Source organism: Aegilops tauschii, chromosome 3 (assembly GCF_002575655.3).
Source record: "Aegilops tauschii subsp. strangulata cultivar AL8/78 chromosome 3, Aet v6.0, whole genome shotgun sequence".
Lineage (NCBI taxonomy): Eukaryota > Viridiplantae > Streptophyta > Magnoliopsida > Poales > Poaceae > Aegilops > Aegilops tauschii.
In genome coordinates, this window is record NC_053037.3 from 211,588,752 (window position 1) to 211,613,442 (window position 24,691).

Here is a 24,691-nt window from a genome sequence, read left to right on the forward strand (position 1 = left end):
GTTGCTAGCCTCTTCGGTACCGTGCATTGCCCTTTCTCACCTCGAGAGTTGGTGCAAACTTCGCCGGTGCATCCAAACCCCGTGATACGATATGCTCTATCACACATAAACCTCCTTATATCTTCCTCAAAACAGCCACCATACCTACCTATTATGGCATTTCCATAGCCATTCCGAGATATATTGCCATGCAACTTCCATCATCATCATATACATGACTTGAGCATTTATTGTCATATTGCTTTGCATGATCGTAAGATAGCTAGCATGATGTTTTCATGGCTTGTCCGTTTTTTGATGTCATTGCTACGCTAGATCATTGCACATCCCGGTACACCGTCGGAGGCATTCATCACTACAAAAAAAGACACATCCGTGACATTTTGGGCTGAACGAAATGTTTTTCTGTCATACTTATGACACTTCTATGACGATAATTGTGACAAAACCCGATATCATCATAGATGTGGTGGGGTCCTACTTCTATGACAAAAAATCATGACAGAAAATGGGCTTTTCGTCCTGCGCGGGCCGGAGACGCAGCTGCATGACATTCTTTCGGCCGTCCATGACGGAAAAAACCGTGGTAGAAGCGAGGGCGAGGAAAATATCGGGGTGTTCCCGGTTACGGTGGGTGGTCGGGGCCGAGCGATGCGCGTTTATCTTGTACACGCACGCGCGTGGGTGCGAGGCGTTGGGCTATAACTGAACCCGAGTGATTGCACTGCAGGCTACGCGTTACTGAACCCGAGCGATCGATCGATGGCTGTTAACTGAACCCGATCGAGCGATTCCTGCTGCACTGTAGGCTACGCGTTACTGCTGCTAACTGAAGCCGATGGATGCTGCCTCTGGATGAACAATGAGCGTTGCTGGGGGGGGTTGGATGAACAGTTCCCGGTGGGGGTGGATGAACAGGACCCTGTGGTGTTGCCTCTGGATGAACAGGACCGCGATCGATCGAGCCGGTTGGGGCTGGATGAACAGGACCCCGTGGAGGGCAGGATGAACAGGACCACCCCGTGGAGGGCAGAATGAACAGTAGACGGTGCAGGGTTGTGTCACGCCCAATGTGCGATACTATCCTAAAGAGACTCGAAGGTCCCACCAAGGATAGAACCGCATATTGAAAGGCTTTTGCAAGGTGGATATCATTACATCAACATTACATAATAGATGGGGATACATACAAGGCATACAAATGCCGCAAGAATACATCAATACATCATACATAAGATCAACATCCGACTACGGATGAAACACAAACAGGAGCTCAAACGACATCCACCCTGCTAGCCCAGGCTACCGACTTGGAACCTATCCCCTGATCGAAGAAGAAGCAGAAGAAGAACTCCAAAACAAGTAACATCGCTCTCGCGTCATGATCATCGCAAAAACCTGTACCTGCAACTGGTGTTGTAGTAAACTGTGAGCCACGAGGACTCAACAATCCCATTACCATGGGTATCAAGACTAGCAAAGCTTAATGGGTAAGGAAGGGGTAAAGTGGTGAGGTTGCAGCAGTGACTAAGCAAGTATGGTGGCTAACTTACGCAAATAAGAGCGAGAAGAGAAGCAAAGGAACGGTCGTGAAACTAGCAATGATCAAGAAGTGATCCTGAACTCCTACTTACGTCAAACATAACCCAGAAACCGTGTTCACTTCCCGGACTCCGCCAAAAAGAGACCATCACGGTTACACACACGGTTGATGCGTTCTAATTAAGTCAAGTGTCAAGTTCTCTACAACCGGACATTAACAAATTCCCATCTGCCACATAACCGCGGGCACGGCTCTCGAAAGTTTATACCCTGCAGGGGTGTCCCAACTTAGCCCATTATAAGCTCTCACGGTCAACGAAGGATATTCCTTCTCCCGGGAAGACCCGATCAGTCTCGGAATCCCGGTTACAAGACATTTCGACAATGGTAAAACAAGACCAGCAAAGCCGCCCGATGTGCCGACAATCCCGATAGGAGCTGCACATATCTCGTTCTCAGGGCAACACCGGATGAGACATCCTACGAGTAAAACCAGACCTCGAGTTTCCACGAGGGGGCCCCGCAGTCTACTCAGTTCAGACCAGCACTTAGAGAAGCACTGGCCCGGGGGGGTTAAAATAAAGATGACCCTTGGGAGCACGACTCCCAAGGGAAAAGGGCTAGGTGAGGCAAATGTAAAACCAAGGTTGGGCCTTGCTGGAAGAGTTTTATTCAAAGCGAACTGTCAAGGGGGTCCCATAAATCACTCAACTGTGTAAGGAACGCAAAATCAAGGAACATAACACCGGTATGACAGAAACTAGGGCGGCAAGAGTGGAACAAAACACCAGGCATAAGGCCGAGCCTTCCACCCTTTACCAAGTATATAGATGCATTAATTAAATAAGAGATATTGTGATATCCCAACAAAAACATAATCCAACATGGAGCAATCTTCATCTTCACCTGCAACTAGCAACGCTATAAGAGAGGCTAAGCAAAGCGGTAACATAGCCAAACAATGGTTTGCTAGGAAGGGTGACAAAGGTTAGAGGTTCATGGCAATTTCGGAGGCTTGAAGAGCAAGTGATAGGTAGCGCAGCATAGCGATAGAACGAAGCAACTAGCATAGCAATGATAGTAGTGAGATCCAAGGTGACGGTCATCTTGCCTGAAATCCCGCTAGGAAGAAGAACGAGTCCATGAAGAAGATGAAGCCACGAAGACGAACGAATCCTCACGATCGCAACGAAACGGGAATTATCGAGAAGAAGCACACAACACGGTAAACACACCACACATGAACAAGGCATGATGCTCAACCAAGTATGATGCATGCCAAAGCTACATGAAGCTACTCATGACAAGAGATTATGCATACAATAACAACACATCAAGGCAAGTTTAAATGAGGCCGGAAACAACATATAACAATTCCGGCAAGTCCTCATATGCAAATTTCGAAATTGGTCCAGCACTGAATAAAATTTATGTTCAAGTTGTTAAACAGCAAGTTAAGATGCACCAAGATGATCTACACGAAATTCTAGTCAAGTTACATATAAAGTTCATTAGATTCGGAGCTACGGCCTAGAAGATATGAGCAAAACAAGTTAAACATGGCATTGATGCAAAATGCATTCAAACATCAAGCAAACACACTCAAAACAAGGATGCAACAAGGTAACATGAAACTACATGCAAAACTAAGCAATTTTCATATAGAGCATGCTCAAAACGGAGCAACGGTGCAACACATACACTCCAAACAAGATATAGCAACAAACTGTCCAAAACAGCAACTAGGCATATTGCAAGCATCATAAGAATATGCTACAGCACCTCAACATGAAAACAAAAGGCATGGACATGATGTACAGGCAAAGCATAGCAAAACATGAACACTGAGCTATCTCCAGAAATCACTAAAACATGCTCAAAAGGACATGGCAAGATTGCAAATAATAACAGTTTCACAGACTTGGCAGAAATTACTGGACATGGCAGAAATAACATCAGGTTGCTAAGTTTAGAGCTATCAAACAACAAGTTACGGAACATATCATAGCAAACAAATGCATGGCATGAATCTACTAATTTCATAGAACAAAAGTCCATTACTGAATACGAGCCAAAAAGGCACAGAAGATATAATGACACCCAGGTAAACATAGCAAGTTATATGACAGATTCAGACAAGAAAAAAATAGAGCATGGCAGAAACAACGATAAGTAGGCATGTTGGTGAGCTTGAATCACTCACCACAGAGAGATTCATGGCATGGCAAGCTAACCAACAGTAAGAAGGAAAACTTATGAAGCTAATCATGGCAATATCATAGTCATAGGGTGCATGGACCACTAGCAAAACACATGTCAAAACTGAACTTAATATTAACAGGCTGACAGCAACATTATTTAGCAAATTGAGAGCAAGCTTATAACAAACTACAGCAGGCTATAAATGCAAACAAGGGCATGGATGGATAGAGTATAACATGTATAACAAAACATCCTTAGTGAACATCTCCAGATTATGCATAGAACTCATGGTAGCAGCAGGCTTACATAGCACCAAAATATAACAGACTCGGACTTGGCAGAAATGACCAAGTCACAGAAATCAGCAACATCACGGAGGCTACTTTGCACGCTTGTGCTAGTCACCACATAGATCAAAAAAATACAAGACAAGCGCCACTGTAAAGATGGCATGATGTAGTTCAAAACACATGTAGAGCTCATGCTCATAGGATGCACACACAAAATTCAATGAAAGAGACAAATCATCAAGTTCTGTTAACAGACAGCAGATAACATCATATAGCACTCTTGCAACGATTATTAGGGCATCAAGAGTATCTCAAACAAGCATCGCACAATAGAACAAAATGAAGAGCATCTCCTGGCGAACGTTTCGATATATTATGCACGCAAAACGAAGCAGTATGCAAGAAGTTATGGCATGATGAACATGAGCACATAATGCAATAATTCGGGGACTTGGAAGAAATCGACCTCGAGGGGGAAAGTCAACGGGGGCGGATCTCGTCGGAATCTCGCCGGAGATGGGCGGGGACGGGCACGCGAGGCGAAACCGGGCCGGATCTGGAGCAGCCGGATCCATTCCCGGCGACGGCAGGGTCGGGCGACGACGGGGCGGAGCTCCATGGGCGGCGGGGTTCCTGGAGAGAGAGAGGGATCTGAGAGAGAGAGAGAAGCAGAAGGGAGAGGGGCGACGGGGAGGCGCGGCCTGGCGAGGTCGTCGGCGGCGGGGCTCCGATAGCCTGCCGGTGCAGCGTGGCGGCGAGGGAGACCGGGCCCTGCCCGATCTCGACGAGGGAGGCGCGAGGCGGCGGGGAGGCTCGGCGTCGGGCGCAGGAGGCGAGCGCTGTGGGGCGGTGGCGCGGAGCGGGCCTCGGCCCAGATCGGGGCCCAGGCGGGCCGGCTGCGGGCTCTGGAGGGCCTGGCGCGGTGGGAAGTGGCTGAGTGGCGACGTGGCGGGGCATGAGAGGTGGAGGGCGTCCGCTGCGGCGGCGCAGGTGGCGGCGCGACGACTCAGGCGGCGACAAGTGGCAGCGCGGGGCTGTTCTGGCACGGACTGCAAGGAGGGGGCGGCGGCTGCAGGTTGGGGAGGGGCTAGGCTAGGTTTAGACCCGATTTGGAAGGGGAATGGGTCTATTTATAGTAGGTGGCTAGGATTAGGGTTTGGAGAGGGGTTTGCTCCGTTTTGGACCCTCAGATCGCGATCGTGCGGTCCGAAGCAGAGTGGGGACTAGGTGGTCTGAGAGCAGAGAAGAGAAGGAGAGGCCCGGCGGTAGTTTCCGGATACCGAAAACGTCCGACGTTAGACCGGCAACGGGGCCGCTATAGATGGCGGTTGGGCTATCAAACGGACTCCGAATGCGACGAAACTTGACAGGCGGTCTATCTACAATATAATAAGACCGCATGCCAACTTTCATCCCATTCCGAGAACATTTTTCTCCCGCTCACGAAACAAGGTCTGAGAGGGGCGACGGGTGCGACGAGAGTGTCGGATCGCGAAACGGACAACGGGGAAAAAGGCCGGATGCAAGTTTTGAAAAACATGATGATGCAATGCAGATGATGACATGGCAAAATGCAACATGCAAGCAAATGACATGGCAACGACGAATAACTGGAAGACACCTGGCGCATCGGATCCGGGGCGTTACAGGCTGGATGAATAGTAGCCCGTGGAGGGGTGGTTGAACAGGAGCCCGTGGAGAGGGCTGGTTGAACAGTAGCCGATGGAGTAGCGCGTGGTGGAGGCTGGATGAACAGGAGCCCGTGGATGAACAGTCGCAGGTGGAGGCTGGAGGAGGTCGACGGTGGATGAACAGTAGCCCGTGGAGGCTGGAGGGGGTCGACGGTGGAGATGAACAGTGTCCCGTGGAGTCCCGTTTTGCGGTACGCCACACCCCTCCCGATGAACAGGACCCCCGTTTCGACCGTAGCGCTCCAACACAAGTTTGTTTCCTCCGTTTTGCGGTACGCCACACCCCTCCCGATCAACAGGACCCCTGTTTCGACCGTAGGAGGTCTGTTTCCTCCGTTTTGCGGTACGCCAGACCCCTCCCGATGAACAGGATCCCGTTTCAAACGTGGCCGGTCGAACACAATGCCGTTTCCTCCGTTCTGCGGTACGCCAGGCCTCGTTTCCATCGGTTGTTCCGTCCAAGCCCTCCCGATGAACACGACGACGCATTCTGTTCCGACCCAGCCGGTTGGCTCCCCATGAACACGACGACGACGTTGTTTCTCCGTTCTGACCCAGCCATGCACACGAGCCCTGGCTGTACGTATGCGCGAGTAGGCGTTCGAGACCCTGCCCGTATGTACGTACGTGGCCGTATTTTCTTTCTTGCACACTGGCCGCTGTACGTACGTGTACATGCTACGTGCGCGCCTCTACTACGACACGTGCGTGCCTCTACATCGACCAGTATGTACGTACACGTTCGCGACCAGAATGACAATGCTACGTACGCTTCGACCAGGTGGGTCCCGACTGTCAGGCACTTCCTTGCCTGCGAAGATGTAGCTGGTGGGTCCCAGCAGTTAGGGGGCGAATCATTTTTTTTGCCCGGACGCACTTCCTTGCGTGCGAAGATGTAGCTGGTGGGTCCCCGCAGTCAGGGGGAAACGTTTTTTTTTCACGAAATACGGTGGCCCGTCCGGTGGGTCCCCGCTGTCAGGTGGAGGAATAATTATTTTGCGCGTAATAAGGAGGCACTTCCTTGTTGCGGCTGTGGACCCAGCTGTTAGCCTCTGCATGTACAGTCCACGTCCGATGGAAGCCGTTCCTTGACCATGTTGACCACACCGCGCCGAGAGCACCAGGGCGGTGGACGACGGCGAGGCCTAGGAAGGGGATGACGCGGAGCCGGGGAAGACGCGGCAGTGGAAGCCCGCGCGGAGAGGAGTACGAGGGTTCACTGGTTCGGCTGCGGTGTGAGGCTGTCGTCGCCGTAGGTCCTGGCCAGCAGTGGGAATAGTAGGGGGCGGTGAGTTCTCCGCGGCAGCACAGCCGGCCACGGGAGGCAGGAGCATGCGGCACGACCGGCGCTGCTTTGGGTTGCTGGAGCAACAAGACCAGAGGTTGAAGAAGCACTACGGCCATTGGATGGACATCATACAGTCACTGGAGCTAGAATCGTGCATATTGACTAAGTTGACAAAGCCCTCCGTCCACTATACTGGGTCCCAGCTAGCAGGGGGAGTATTCATTTTTTGTGCGTAATAAGGACGCACTTCCTTGCGTGCGAAGATATAGCTGGTGGGTCCGAGCTGTCAGCGGCGGTAACATTTTTTTCACGAAATACAGAGGCACTTTTGGTGGGTCCCAGATGTTAGGTGGAGGAATCATTATTTTGCACGTAATAAGGAGGCATTTCCTTGCGTGCGGCCGTGGACCCAGCTGTCAGCCTCTCCACGTACAGTCCACTTCAGATGCATGTCGGTCGTTGACCACGTTGACCAGGCCGCGCCGGGAGCACCAGGGCGGTGGACGACGGCGAGGCCTAGGAAGGGAACAACACGGAGGCAGGGAAGACTCGGCAGTTGTTTCCCACACGGAGGGGAGTACGACTATACGAAGGTTTACTGGTTCGTCTACCGTCGCCGGAGAACAACAACAGGTGTGGGTGAGTAGAGGGATGGCTAGGCCAGCGATGGGAGTATGGTGGGGCGGTGAAGCCTGCGCAGCAGCACAGCCGGCCGCGGGGAGGAGGGAGCAGGCAGTCCCGCCGGCGCTTGTTTGAGCGGCTGGAGCAGGAAGAGCAGAGATTGAAGAAGCACGACGACCGTTGGATGGACATCCAACAGTCACTGCTTGTGCGTCAACCTTTTTTTTAGGAAAGCCTCAAATCTGTGGAAAACAGCATACAACCCATCTGCCATTATTTCTAATAATTTACAACCCATTTGCTAATTCTGAAGGTTTTTTTGGAGCCCATATTCTTTTTGTTAGCATTACAGCCCATATTGTGGCCACGGTTAAAAAATTATACGAAATGTTGCATATTTCGGTGCGGTCCGAACTGTTTTTAATCCCGAAATTTTGAGTCACATTCAAACTGATTTTAAAAATAAATGTATATCAATATAAAATCCAACAAATTGTCCACGCATAAAAATTAATGCAATTTAAAATCTTGAAATGAAAAAAAGAAATTTGAAAGTAATTGCCGGTTTGATGTGTTTTAAAAATGTACAGCCCATTTCTCATTACTGATAGGCCATTTTCTCGTCCAGCCGAATGAAGCTCTCCTCGTCTTGAAATATTTGCAGCCCAATAGGCCTGACAAAGCGACTTACTTGGCAAATCACAAAAAAACTGGGCTAGCCATTTTCAGAAAGAAAGAAAAACTACTGGGCTGGTCTGTGGTAAACATGAAAGAGAAGGCTGCCTAGACATGCCAGAGTGCCCCGCACAGCCCAGTTGACACCCTGCTTCCGTCTCAAAAACAAATTAGATAAATGCCACAACAAATATGGCGATTCATAAAAATGCCACTGCAATTTCCAAACTTTGAAAAATGCCACTGCAATTTTTGCAAACTTTTGAAAACGCCACTGCAATTTGCAAACTTTGAAAAATGCCACTCCAGACTTAGAAAAATGCCACTGGGGATGGCATGAAATGGCATTTTTCAAAGTTTGGAAATTGCAATGGAATTTCTTAGAAACACCAGATTTGGAGTGGCATTTATCAAATTAACCCAAAACAAAAATAACTGGGCGAGCTGCTGGGTCCCTGATGTCAGCCGCTCGTTGTGCAACTCTCTCGTTTATTGACTACGTTGACAATGGCATGGGACCCAGATGTCAGAAATCCATTACGAGGAGCCATTTTTTTATTGGATAGAAATAAGGAGGCACTTTGCTTGCGTACTGCCATGACCTTGGCGGGTCCCTGCTGTCATCCTCTCCACGTACAATCATCTCCTGGTTGTGTACGCGTCAACTTGGTAGGCCCACAGGTCAGCCTCTAAACCCGTGGAGGACAAATACAACCCATTTAAAAAAATAACAGCCCATTCCATATGTTCAAACGGAAAGTTCAACATTCAGAGCAAAGTAACAGGTCTGATCCACATATAGAGTACTGAACTTCCACGTTGACAACCATCATAGCCAAGTTAACTATCTACTTCCACTAATACTCTACTAGCGTACCAGTACTAACTTACTCTTAGCTAACTAGACGATGCCGGCCGCCATCTGCGGTACACACTAAACGCCGGCACCGGCGTCCTCCCCCTCGCCTCGGACTTGCCAAAGGTGCGATAGGGCGCGTTGCTCGCGCGCGTTGGCCCTTTCCATGCCGGCGTGGTCCACCGAAGCTTCGGCTTCTAAAAATCTCCGAGTGCCCTGAGGTTGAGCACACAGATGATCTATGTACGTTCAAATACGATCATGGTAACTGTCGTCTACTGAAGATAGCAATTTGTCGAGTTCCCAACAGCTCTTGGAATTACAAGAACTATCAAGTTGTTGCTATCTTCGACAAGCTTGTTGTCGTCCTTCGTGGTTCGACTGGATGGATATTGCTCAAAAATCAGTTTCTATACACGGATGTGTACTATGATGCAATTGAATACGAGGATCTTGTGTTTGCTGCCACCACTCGTGGCACTGTTTTTGCATGGGATCCTCGTAGTTTCGGTACGTTTGTCTTCCACCGTAATTATAATTGTTTCATCCACATGCATGCGGGTTAGCAAGTTTCCCTTTACTAATTAACCTTCTTCTTGTGTTTCCAAGGTCCTGTGAACATTCCACCACCTATACTTGAAAAAAATTATAAGCAAGGGGGAGATGACGATGGTGATGATCACGAGCATGAGGAGGAGCAGAACTTATATACTCAGTGGCGCCTGGCAACTAATTCCGATGGATCACCTCTTCTTGTCTGTATACAGTGCACTCAAACTGTTACTACTGAGGAAGCAGGTGTTGTTTCCCATGGTCGCCCTCTCCTGACCTATTCCAACACCCGTTGCATGGTATTGAGGACGGATACTAGTGTGCTAGCGCAAACACCTTCTCCCTGGTTCAGTATTGATAGTCTTGGAACAAACTCGCTCTTCCTTGGACCAAACTATCCAATGATGGTGAAAGGCGATCCAGCTGCTGTTGACACAACATTACTACCATTTATGAGAAGCAACTGTATATATACCTCGGACATTTCGGTGGTTCCCTACCCTGGTCCTGATATATGCCGCTTCAGCCTGGATGATCATTCCTGCGTTGCTCTCGATATTGACAATAGATGGCCCTTCCCAGAGCACCTATGGTTCAAAGCACGCATTTCCAACGCCGAGGATTGGTTGAGTTGAAGTTCATTTCATTGCTTCTTATTTGTTGTGTGATGAAAACTTTAGTATTTGCTAGAATGTTTTGTTGGAAATAATCTATAATGCAACATGTATCCTCTTTGTCGTTGTGTGTTGATGACTTGTTGTATTTAATGAATGGTACATTTCAGTTGCGAATGCATGTCATAGACTCAATTTATGAATGGTTTTCGAGTCACTTCTTGGAGTGTGACTATCGTAGTAGTATAGCCAGCATCCGGTTAGTATATGAAGTTGCCACATCACATAGAGCCAACCTAATATTGGAGTATGCTAGCCCTCCACCGGCGCGCCGCTTCAAATGGCGGAGGAAGTGAGAGGTCGCGTCACCTTGTGTCCAGATCTGAGATGCCACATGTACCAGATGAATGACTCCAAGTTCGACCACCGTGATGTTAGGTGCGAGCCCAGGAACACTATTGGAGAGACCCCCCTCATAATTTTCCTACATTGGTCATTTGATTCATAGGATAGAATGCTATAGGATTTTTTTCCCTATGTAATCATCTTTTAATTGGCAATCTAGCATCCACTCCAACTTTTGTTTCACTTCCTTTGTTCCTACGAAGAGAGTACTTGCTCTAAATGATGTGCCGCTGCAAGAGCCGCCTATATTTATTAACCATGCTCTAAAAAGGTGGACCAGCTTTGGCTATAGTAGTACTGCACTAGGTTAGTAGGTGACCTTGCGCTTGGCTCTTCTCCTCTTTCGGAAGTTGAACAATAATGATGGTACTACAGTAGTACTTCTGGCAATCTGACACCAAATGAACTGCTGCACGTCCACCGCTTGTAAGCAAAAGTTTCTCCTCGTGCTGCGAGCCACCGCGCACGCGTTGGCGAGGGAGAAGGCGTAGTAAGCAAGCTTCTCGTCATTCTGCGATTTGACGGGACACATCAAAGTTATTTATTAGTACTCTTGGAGTAAACTCGCTCTTCCTTGGACAAAACTATCCAATGATGGTCAAAGCCGATCCAGCTGCTGTTGACACAACATTACTACCATTTATGAGAAGCAACTGTATCTATACGTCGGACATTTTGGTGGTTACCTACCCTGGTCGTGATATAGTAGGCCGCTTCAGCCTAGATAATCAGTCCTGCGTTGGCCTCGAGATTTAGAATAGCTGGCCCTTCCCAGAGAATCACTTGTGGTTCAAAGCAAGCGTTTCCAACGCCGAGGATTGGTTGAGTTGAAGTTCATTTCATTGCTTGTTATTTGTTGTGTGATGAAAACTTTAGTATTTATAATCTATCCTCGTTGTTGTTGTGGGTTGATGACCTGTTCTATGTAATAAAATGATATGCCTGTGATAAACATACTAAATCTATGAATGGCTATCGAGTCGCTTCTCTGAGTGGGAGCTGCGACGAGGCAAAAATATATTTTCCGAATACATAATTGTACGTGCATTGCAACAGGTTATCGGATGAGGCCAATCAACTATAGTACACTATTTGTACTAGCTTCACATGTTGCACTATCTCTACGTCTACGTACGTAATACAACAATTTTTAAACTTGAGACCAGCCACCCATCCTCACAAAGAACACTTTTTAACCTAGCACAAACTCCGGGAAATTTGGCCACAGTGTGAGGTGGGCCATATGTTAATGTGTTCGCTGTACGTAACCAGCACCTCGAATCCTCGATACTACTACTATAAGTAGTACTAGGAGTAGTAGGGTGCCATGGGCCAGAACAAGCATTCACGTCCAGGAGTACGGCACACACCACCAGCACGACTTCCATCTGACACCATATTTCTTGGAGTCCGTGCTACAGCAATCTCTTCAACCTAGTCGTTTCTCTAACTCGGCCATCGCGCGGCGGGCGAGGTGGGGGTTTGCCGATAGTCGGTTTCCTCAACTGCGGTCCCACTTGTAAGGCCAACTCCAACGCACGAACCCAAACGGACCTCTGTTTTGCCCGGATTCTGTCCGTTTGGGTAGGGCAATGGGGTCATGTCCGGGCCATTTCTCATATGCGGTGGTCGTGCGCCGAACGCGCGACCGCATCCCGGCCGCGTACATTTTTCTTTGCAAACACATATCTTTTTTTCATCATTGATTTTTTGGTACATGGAAATACATCACCAAGATTTTGACTAGAAAAGCAAGACCAAAGAAAACAAGAACCACAAGAATACATTTTAGAAGATATCCAACTTCCATAACTGCTCCTGTAAGTTGGATTAGTGCCTTCTCGATGCAGTCATTGTTGATCTTCTGAGGCTCGATCTTGCGTGCTTCTTTCTTCTTCGAGTGTAAAGAAGTAGACGTGTCTAGCCTCTATTCTATCAACAAGTGCACTAGTCTCATCTCTAGCCTCTATGCTAGCTAAAAGTTCTAGAACATCTACTAAATTGTGCTCTATCAATATATCATTGTACTCTTCTTCCCAATACCAAAACATGCATCCATTCTACACAATAAAATTTTAAGTTAGCACAACCGAAGATTTGGTCGAGTTCTTCCTCCTTTTGCCGACACGTGGGACATCCAGCATCCGGTTCGTGTCATGCAAGAAAATAGAGTGGTAGGTGATTGTGCATCTTGCGTTAAACTGTAAATAGAATCTTACTACTCTTGAGTAACTCCAAAAGCGGCCACCGAAGATCTTTATTGGATTTGTTTTTCATCACCAGCACGTCGAGGTGAAAGATGTGCAGGTTCAGTGGGTCCTCTTGCGTTTTCACTGACATGTGGGACCGCATATGAGCAAACAGATGATGGGCTCCGCGCGTCTGCTGGCTGGCTGAGAAGAGAGATAGAGGAGGGCCGAGCACGGACTCCAGGAAATTTGTCCTACGTACTCGATATAGTGGAGTAACCAGCACCTCGATATAGTGGGGTGGCATGGGCCATAACTAGCATTCATGTCTAGCAGTACGGCACACGCCACCCACACGAGTCCCATCCGACACCAATTTTCTTGGAGTCCGTGCTAGCTACATCCATCTCTTCTCCCTCCTGTTTTCTCAGCCATCGCGCGGTGGGTGGGGTGGGGTTTGTCGATAGTCGGTTTGCTCAACTGCGGTCCCACTTGTAAGTGAAAATGCAACACAGCACGCATTCCCCCTTGAGCGGCGTGCCAGACAAACCGTGTGGGGTGCGACACGAACACGGCAGCTTTTCCTTTTGAACTTGTAACTTGTAAAATTTGGTTCTGCTCCATGGGGCGACCGATAGATAGAAATAACGATTTTCCCTAGAGTAATGAGAAGTTTGGTTCTGGCACGGTTCATGCATGGAGTACGTAGGAAAATTATGAAGTTGATGCGAAAGGTAAGATAATTACTAGTAGTACCATATACTACTACATGGATTTGACGGAAAGATAAAGATACATACGGATCCATCAACGACATCCTCACGCCCTAGTGCACCGGGTCACCAACCGACGTGTGAGGAGTAGCGGCGTTGGCGGCAAGCTCAACGTGCTTCTAAACAATGCCGTCCAAGGTTGCCCTACGGTCCAAGATGGCCAGCGTCCTATCGTCCTCCTCTTGCATGTAGTAGTCCTTGTGGACGATTTGCGCGTAGATGTGGGTGATTATGTCGATGGTGTCTTGCTGTGCCAGGCGCTGCGCGGCGAGCGCGACCTCGAGGTGGACATTCTCCGGCGCGATGGCGGGCAGTCTCAGGGCCACCAGTGCGTCGAAGAGGTTGTCACCATAGAGGCTGTTGAGGGTGGCAGGCATCGCAGAGCCTGGGCGCGTGGGCTGGAGGCGTACGTCAAGGTCGTCCGCGAGCTTCTTGATGACGGTGAACTTGTCGAGGAAGCCGACGAGGACCTCGTCGAACAAGGAGACGAAGCTATCGTCCAAGCGGCCCCTCGCCCTGGCGGCCTCAAGCACTGCCTGGAGACATTCCTCGGTGCCAGGATGCAGGCCGGCGTCGTGGACCATCTGGCACAGCCGGCTGATGCTCGCGCTCATCGCCTCTATGGGTCTAGCTTCTAGTCAACTGATCTTGCGATTGGAGTGATCACTCTTGCCCTTAGGTGCGTAGGTGCGTAGGATTTCTAAGATTGGACTGGCGGGAGCCTTTATATGAGAAGTGCAGACTGCGTTGAATTCACGTGCGTGTTGGCCATCTACTCCTCACCCCTCTACTGCACCTGCCTTTGGCTGCATGACAGGTTGGCCAGCCACCAGTTGGACCCACGTGTCATACACCCAAAGGCAGGTGCAGTAAGTCAATGAAGCTGCGTCCCCCTCCGTGCCCGTGCATGCTTTCAATGACTTGAGACTACCAAACATCACATGAGATGGTTAGTTCATTGCATGTAATCCTATTAAGTAGCAAAAAGACATTAAGTTACCTCGCCGATAGGAATAAAACAATACACCATGTATTTATTTACAGAGGGAGTATAGCCAGCATCCTGTTAGTATATGAAGTTGCCACATCACATAGAGCCAACCTAATATTGGAGTATGCTAGCCCTCCACCGGCGCGCGGCTTCAAATGGCGGAGGAAGTGAGAGGTCGCGTCACCTTGTGTCCAGATCTGAGATGCCACGTGTACCAGATGAATGACTCCAAGTTCGACCACCGTGATGCTAGGTGCGAGCCAAGGAACACTATTGGAGAGACCCCCCCTCATAATTTTCCTACATTGGTCGTTTGATTCATATGATAGAATGCTATAGGATTTTTTTCCTATGTAATCATGTTTTAATTGGCAATCTAGCATCCACTCGAACTTTTGTTTCACTTCCTTTGTTCCTACGAAGAGAGTACTTGCTCTAAATGATGTGCCGCTGCAAGAGCCGCCTATATTAATTAACCATGCTCTAAAAAGGTGGACCAGCTTTGGCTATAGTAGTACTGTACTAGGTTAGTAGGTGACCTTGCGCTTGGCTCTTCTCCTCTTTCGGAAGTCGGACAATAATTATGGTACTACAGTAATACTTTTGGCAATCTGACACCAAATGAACTGCTGCACGTCCACCGCTTGTAAGCAAAAGTTTTCTCCTCGTGCTGCGAGCCACCGTGCACGCGTTGGCGAGGGAGAAGGCGTAGTAAGAAAGCTTCTCGTTGTTCTCTCGTCGCTCTGTCATTGAGTACGTGCACTATTCACGTGCCATCGAGGAGAAAAAATATTGCATAGTAGTGCCATCGAAGTTCACGACTCACTTACGCACTGCATATCTCCATTTTCTTGCATGACACACCACCTTGATGCTAGATGTCCCGCGTGTCATGGAGGCATATAGTATGATTTTGTAAAATGGAGGCATATAGATGTCCCGCGTGTCGGCAACAAGATGAACAAAGCTCATGTCTTAAACGAAAGAGTGGAAGAACATAGATTCCCGACGGCCGAGAAGGAGCTACAAACCTCGGGGTGGAGCATGTGCACTCATAATATTTTATATTATTCAGCGATATAAAATCAACCAAATCTCTCCACGTTCCTATACCATTCTATAGAATGAGAATAACTTTGAATGTAAGCCATTGATCCACTCTATCCAATGGTCATAGTTGGAAAATCCAAACAAAACCAAGCATTGGATCAACTCTTTTTTCCAGATCAACTCTTTTAGCACTTAGATTGTTGCCGCCTGCCCACCTGGCCCACCTATATATCCGCTCATGTGTGATGACCACAAGAGCTATCCACTCAGATTGTATGTTAAAAAATAATGGTCGATAACTAATGCGGCACCTCGGGCCAACGCGGCCAGATCGCATTTTGCACGAGAAATTACACACCTTGTTTCGTTGAAATGTGGTCCCGTTCCAACATGTTAGTGAGAAGACGGCGAGTCCTTTTGTACAATTTCCGAAAGGACGTGTAGGCCGGGGCGCCTCTTCGTGTACCGTGGCAAACTGGCAACCGTCCACCGACTCTTCGCCTTTCCATCTCGATTTAGAACTGCTGTCGCACGGTTGATCGTATTTGAACATACGTAGATCATCTGTGTGCTCAACCTCAGGGCACTCTACACCGTCGAGGCGTAGACGTGGATGTGCAGGTCGACGGTTTCTTGCATGGCGAGGCGCTGCGCGGCGAGCGCGGCCTAGAGGTGCACATTCTTCGTCGCGACCTCCGGCACCTGCAGGGCCACCAGGGCTTGAAAGAGTTCGTCACCATGGAGGCCGATGAGGGTGGCAGGCAATGAGGAGCCTGGGCGCGCGGGCTGGAGCAGTACGGCAAGGTCGACCACGCGCTTCTTGACGGCGGTGAACTTGCGGATGGAGTTGACCATCATGTCGTCCATGCGAGAGGCGAAGCCGGCGTCGGCGAGGGCTACGATGCCTGCGGTCGCCAGCACCATTTGGAAACGCTGCACGGCGTGGGGCCGCAGGCCAGCGCCTTGGATGATTTGGCATAGCCGACTGCCGCTCGCGTCCATCACCTCCATAGGTGCTTGTGGCTTCTGGTCACTTGGTCTTGGATTGGAGTGAGCAGTGTTGCGCAGAGACTTGGGAGTAGATGGATTGGAGTGGTGGGGCGCCTTTATTATATGAGAGTCCAAACTGTGTTGCATTCACATCGTGCTGGCTCTATTCTGCTTCTCCAATTAATTCCCTCTGCATGTAATTGAGGATGCATCATTGACCGTTCAACGTCTCGGGAACCGCTACCCTCTCCCTCCTTGGCATTCAAGCACCTATGGACCCGTCGACGACGAGGTGCCTATGGTGACTTCGTAAATTTCAAGATGATAGTGTCGTGCGTGTGTGCGTTCATAGGGGTGAGTGTATGCGCGTGTATATGAGCGCTTGCTTCTGTACTGTGTAAAAAAACGTAAATGCGTGTCAAAAAGAGACTAGTCAGTATACTCAATATTGTGCACCTCGGAGAGGAAAACGATAGAACTAGTACGTATTTATTTATGGTGCAGATTCACTCATTTTGCTCCATATGTACTCCGTCTCGATGTAGTCTAGTCACTTGTTGAAATCTCTAGAAGGGCAAGTACTCCTTTCTGGTTTACAGGGCTATACTAGCAAGTAGTTGTACGTACTAGTACAATAGTGGGCTCACATAGCAATTTTGTCTCATGCAAGAGCCTGGCTATATGCGTGCTCCAATGTTCGCAACTGCAACATTCGGTTTGCGCTTGGCTCTTCGCCTCTTCGAGAAGACGAAAAATGATGTTACTACTACTGCTTCTATAGTGTCGAATCCACTGCTGCATGTCTGTCCACCGCGAGCGGGGCGGATAGCTTGTTGTAGAAGTACTACTAAGCAAAAGCCTGTCCTCGTTTGCGAGCAACCGCGCGCATGGGTGAGGGAGAAGGCGTGTAGTAAAATCAAGCTTCTCCTCGTTGTACGAGTTGACGCGACACATCATAGCACTGGCCCCACATGCTTGCCTCTAAACTTGGGTGAAAGACCCGCAGTGTACAATATATTTGCTGCAACCTCTAACATTTACCCACCAAAAATTAAAATATATGTGGCCGTATGCATCGTTCTGATGCAGAGGCCGGGGAGTCCCCCCTTTTCGAGAAAAAACAAATTAAAATATATATTCCTGTCTTGACCAGATGAGCGTGCAAACTACAATCACCAGGGTGTCAGGTAGGGCCAGAAGACTATTTTAAATTTTTTTTTAACTTCGAGACAGCCACATAGCATGGAGCCGACCCCAAGGATTTTAAGCTTATAGGCACGGTACATGCTATCCTAGACTACTCTACACATGAAACTGCCACACGAGCGTCCGGGCTGCGCTTGGCTCTTCGCCTCTTCGGGAAGTCGAACAATGATGGAGTACTACTGCACTGGAGGAGTACTACAGTACGCTTCTGGCCATCTGACACCGATTGAACTGCTGCATGTCCACCGCGTGCGGGAGGGAGAGCGTGTAGCAAAAGCTTCTCCTAGTCTTGCCAGCCACCACGCTCATGGGTGAGGGAGGGACACTCCTGCCTTTGCGTGTATGACAGGTGGGCCCGACAGGTGTGTGGCCAACTTGTCATACAGCCAAAGGCAGGTGCAGTTAAGTCCGCGAGGGAGAGGATAATCAAACTTCTCGTTGATGTACGAGTTGACGCGACACATCAAAGCACTACACTCAATATATTTCAATAATTTGCGTTTACCGATGCATTAATTACAACGCATGCATGCATGCCGTGACTCTCCTTTTGATACTTGCATGTGTTGATTTAATGCACCTTGAAGTAGTATAAAATATGTGACGGTAAAGCTTTGTAATACCCCGGCCCAAGTCAAGAGATGGTTGTGCACGAGGAGGGCGAGATCATGCAAACCGAACAGGACCCGACGATGAAGCTCTCTAAGATCTCGATGGACCTCACCGTGCTCCACTGCCCCTTGTGCCTCCGCCCCTTGAATTGTGGTTTCTCAACGAGTTGTGCTGAACTTCTTGTGAATTGTGGTGGTTTTCAGTAATGAAAATCGGAAGGGGCAAGCCCTTCTTTGATCAAAAAAAAATTAATCGTCCTTATATATTCATCAGTCTTGCTATAAGTCGCAGTAGATGCTATATAGGTCCGTCGAATCTTACATCAAGATCCGTGCTTTCAGATTTTCTTTTTTCTCTCTTAAATCTCAGTTGAGTGAGACATAGCCACGCCATTAAACAGAGGCTCGGGCGCCATTAATGGAGACCTTGGGAGAGAGGTGGATGGCAGATGGAGGTCAAAGGGCTCTCCTCTCGAAAACACGCGCAGCGGTCTGATCGCACGCCTCTCGTACTCAAATAGCTACCCTGCACGGCGCCTCCTAGCTAATAAAAAATGGGGACGCGTGGCGGCACGTAAATGGTACTAGTAAGTAGAACGCCCATGGTTTCAATAATACTTGTGTTTCCGATTGTAACGTGACAGCACTTGTTCCAAAATGACTTTGTTGATTGTTAATGTGTGCCCATTCGCAAATCGGACTGCAAATTTACCACAGCATGTTGGTGCCATGTCATGGCACCAAGCCAATTTTCATGCGTGTTTTGGAATTACAGGAATTAAAAAACTAAGTTTCTCAATGTTTCCAACCTAGCCACGACGCCCAGAATTTTGAATTTCATTCCCATTTCTTGCATGGAACCTCGAAATTTACCCGAGGACATGATTTTTCAACCAACTCTGGTGCACTAGAACCAAGGTTGGAAAAAGCGGTCAGCGTAAGCGGGGCAGTTGGCCTTCGCCTAGTGCCTAGGCGGTGCCTAAGCGCCCTAGGCGCGGCCTAGTCGGTAATATAGTTTTTACTCGAAGTGTATTTGTGATTATTATATGGGTGTAGGTATTAATTTAGGGCATATAAATAAGTTAATTACCGGCTACTGCCATTGTAATATAACCTGTTTGGCATATCAGTGCAGTACATGGCATGATTTCTTGCTTGGGTAGGCAATTCCTTGCTTGCCCTGCCTAGACCTCCATTTATGCCCTAGGCGAGGCGTTTGGCCATTGCCTAGCGCCTAGGCGTGCCTAAGCGCCCCCTAGGCACTGCCTTTTCCAACAGAGACTGGAACATGTGCTTGTATTTCAAATTTGAATTATGCACACAAAGGTGACACGTTCCCTCCCAGAACCACGAGCCTTCTTGAGAGAAGCTCTGATTTGCAAGAAGCTTATACCAAAATTTGTTCCTATTCGGCCAATTTTTTTTACCATGTCATGGTACTACCATGACATGACACCATGCCAAGTTTCATGATTTTAAAACCAAGTTTCTCAATGTTCTCGACCGAGCCACGATGCCCAGATGTTTGAATTTTATTCTCATTTTTTGCATGGGACCTACTCCCTCCTTCCATCTATATAGGGCCTAATGTGTTTTTCAAGACAGCCTTTGACTATTGACAAGATTAATAGCACATGAGATATATACTATGAAAATTATATTATTGGAAGCTCCTTTGACATACAAATTTGAAGGTATGCTTTGTGTAAGTTGCATGTCATATATTATTGCTCTAACGTTTGGTCAAAGTTAGCCTCGAAAAACGCATTAGGGCCTATATAGATGGAAGGAGGGAGTAGAAATTCAGCCAAGGACACAAATGTGATTTTTCAACCAACTTTGGTGCACGGGAGCATGTGCTTGTAGTTCAAATTTGAATTATGCACATTAAATAACCAAAAACTCAATTAATGTGCAAATAAGGCCAAACGAAGCTGGAATAATTCCAAAATTTAACAGGGCACTCTTGTAGTTCTATGTTGCCTTTGTAAATAAACTCAAGGGGGACAACGTATATCGTTTCGCACTCAAAGGTGGCACGTTCCCTCTCAGAACCACGAGCCTTCTTGAGAGAAGCTTCGGTTTGCAAGAAGCTTATACCAAAATCTGTTCCTATTCGGCCAATTTTTTACCACAACATGGTAGTACCATGACATGACATCCATGCCAAGTTTCATGATTTTCAGACGTGTTTTGGATTTACAAGAATTTTAAAACCACTCAATGTTCTCGGTCGAGCCACGATGCCCAGATGTTCTAATTTTATTCTCATTTCTTGCATGGGACCTAGAAATTCACCCGAGGACACAAATGTGATTTTTCAACCAACTTTGGTGCACGAGAGCATGTGCTTGTAGTTCAAATTTGACTTATGCACATTAAATGACCAGGAACTCAATTAATGTATAAAAACGACAAACGAACCCGGAATAATTCCAAAATTTAACAGGGCACTAATGTAGTTCTATGTTGCCTTTGTTAAGAAACTCAAGGGGGGGCAGCGTATATCGTTTCACACTCAAAGGTGGCACGTTCCCTCTTAGAACCACGAGCTTCCAAATCGGCCCAATTTTTTACCACAACATGTTAGTGCCATGACATGACACCATGCCAAGTTTTATGATTTCCAGGCGAGTTTTGGATTTACATGAATTTAAAATCAAAGTTTCTCGATGTTCTCGGCCGAGTCATGACGCCCAGATGTTTGAATTTCATTCTCATTTCTTCCATGGGACCTAGAAATTCAACCAAGGACACACATGTGATTTTTCAACCCACTTTGGTGCACCGGAGCATGTGCCACTACTGGAATCAGCTAATTTGCCATCTGCCAGCTCTTTGTCGTCTGCTAGCTGACGGCAAAGAAGCTCTTTGCCATCAGCTACCCAAAAGCAGACGGCAATGAACAGGCAGACGGCAAAGAAGCTCTTTGCCATCTGCCAGCTCTTTGCCGTCTGCCAGCAGACGGCAAAGAGTGTGGTGGCCCCCACCCCCCGCTCGTTTGAAAAAATCTTAACGGCCCACCTCTTTACCGTCCGCTAGCAGACGGCAAAGAGGCAAAAAGGCGGACGGCAAAGGCTGGCGGACGGCAAAGAGGGCACTTGACTAACGGCAGGTCCCCCCCCCCCCCCGCCCGTTACTCACTTCCTCCTCGCCCTTCACCTCCCACCCCGCCGCGCGCCGCCGCCCCGTCGCCCCCCGCCGCCCCGTGCCCCACCGCCCCGGCTCCCCGCCGCCCCACCGCCCCGCCGCCCCACCGCCCCGTCGCCCCCCCGCCCCGGCCCCCCGCCGCCCCGCGCCCCACCGCCGCCCCGGCCCACCGCCGCCCCGGCCCCCCGCCGCCCCACCGCCGCCCCGGCCCCCCGCCGCCCGCCCCCCCCCCCCCCCCGCCGCCCCGCCTCCTCCAGCGCCCCGCCCCGGCCCCCGCCGCCCCGCCTCCTCCAGCGCCCCGCCCCGGCCCCCGTCGCCAGCCCCTCCCCGACCCGTCGCCGCCCCCCACAGTGAGCCCCTCCCATTTTTTTCTGTTTTTTTGTCTTTCTTTTCTGTTTAGATAAGGTTTTTTAGTTTAAGTTTTTTCAGTTTAGAATTAATTAGTTTAGGTTATTTAGTTTAATTAGTTTAGGTTTAATTAGTTTAAATAGTTTAGTTTTAATTAGTTTAGGTTTTTAGTTTAGGTTAAGGTTAAGTAGAAGGGGGAAGAAGAAGAAGAAGAGGAGGAGGAGGAGGAGGAGGAGGAGAAAGAAGAAGAAGAAGAAGAAGAAGAAGAAGAAGAAGAAGAAGAAGAAGAAGAAGAAGAAGAAGAAGAAGAAGAAGAAGAAGAAGAAGAAGAAGAAGAAGAAGAAGAAGAGGAGGAGGAGGAGGAGGAGGAGGAGGAGGAGGAGGAGGAGAAGAAGAAGAAGAAGAAGAAGAAGAAGAAGAAGAAGAAGAAGAAGAAGAAGAAGAAGAAGAAGAAGAAGAAGAAGAAGAAGAAGAAGAAGAAGAAGAAGAAGAAGAAGAAGAAGAAGAAGACGGGGGATGAGAAGAAGTAGAAGAATGAGAAGAAGTAGAAGTAGTAGAAGAATGAGAAGACCCCCTGACCCCCTGACCCCCTGACCCCGACACCACACCCCGACACCCGACCCCCTAACCCCCTGACCCCGACACGACACCCCGACCCCCCGACCCCCTAACCCCCTGACCCCGACATGACACCCCGACCCCCCGACCCCGAAACAGCACCCCGACCCCGACACGGCACCCCGACACCGACACGGCACCCCGACACCGACACGACACCCCGACCCCCGACACGACACCCCCGACACCCCGACACCCCGACCCCGAGACCCCGACCCCGACCCCGACCCCGACCCCGACACCCCGACCCCGAGCCTGACCCGACACCCCGACCCCGACACCGACACGGCACCCCGACCCCGACCCGGCACCCCGACCCGAGACCCCGACCCCGAGACCCCGACCCCGACACGGCACCCCGAGACCGACACGACACCCCGACCCCCGACACCTCCCGAAAAGGTGTTCTTTGGCCTTCCAGAAGCCGACGGGGTCATATATTTGTGAATTATTAGTTAGGTCATATATCTTTCGATTTTGTTATGAAAAACATCATATATAATTGTGTTGATCGGGTAGTTTTAAATGTGCAGTTGTTTCATCGCTGCGAGGTTTGGTGTTCGACGACCTCGCCGTGCGTTTGACGAGCTCTGCCCCTTCGTTCGTGGGTGAGCACAAATGACATGTCCTCCTCCCCCATTAATTATTTGATCTATTTCGATGAAACTTGATAGCTAGATATATATGTGTCTTGAATCATCAGTATGCGTAACCAATATGTGTCTCCCGTTCGAAAGCGTCATAGTTATAAATATGCATGCATTTGCATATTTATAACCTTGATTCTTTCGAATTGTCCAACGCTATCCATGGACAGCCCGAGTATGTTTAGATTGGGTTCGTTTTCCCATATGCTTTGCTCCGGATCCGACGCATAAATTTCGTCAGTGCCTCCCCTGTTGTTCTCCGGGTACACATCCTCTCTGTTTATTGCAGAGACGTGTATCAGGAGAACAGCGGGGAGGTGCTGCCGAAATTTTGCGTAGGATCCGGGGCATAGCATGGGAAAATGAACCCAATCTAAACATACTCGGGTGGGATTAGGACCTATCATTACCTATTAGAGTGTAGGTTGCATGGACGTAATAAAATTGACAAAGTAGATCAACTGATGAATACATACATGGTGAATTATATATATATATATATATATATATATATATATATATATTTGTTGTGTGTCTAGTAGCTCTGGAAGTCAAGATGAGTGATCGTGCGTGGATGTACACCGGTCACACTGGTCAGAACAAATGGAGCACTGAATGGTTCACAAAAACCAAGGGGTTTGTGCGAGCCGCATTTGCAAATGGCCAGAGGAAAACCTGGTGCCTCTGTTTATGGTGCGGCAATTGGGAAAAAAGGACAGAGGCTGAAATGGGCAAACACCTTCAGAAGAGTGGTTTTACGCCCGATTATACGGTGTGGACATTTCATGGTGAGTCTGCCCAACGTGACCGAGCTGAGGTGGATCGTCGTCGCACCGACGAGCATGGTACCGGGATGGAAAACATGGTGCAAGACTTTGATGATGCTCGGGATTCGGACGAGGAGATGGAGGAATCTGCAAAGGCCTTCAATGAAATGTTGGAGTCTTCAAAACGTCCGCTCCATGAGCACACTAAGCTTTGTCAGTTGGATGCCATCTCACAAGTAATGGCTCTGAAGGCCCAGTTCAACTTGGGCAGAGAATGCTACGATGCAATGATGACAGTATTTGGACGCTTTCTACCCAAAGGCCATGTAATGCCTGCAAACCTGTACCAGTCGGACAAAATCCTCCGTGCACTGAAGATGCCCTATGATAAGATACATGCCTGTGAGAAAGGATGTGTCTTGTTTAGGCTTGACTATGCGGACTTGAACTATTGTCCCATTTGCAAGTCTTCCAGGTATGTTGTGGTAGACAACGGTATGGGTGAGAAGACACAGACCAAAATCCCCGTTAGTGTTCTTCGGTATATGCCAATCGTACCAAGACTTCAACGTCTTTTCATGGTCGAAGAGACGGCCAGACAGATGACATGGCACA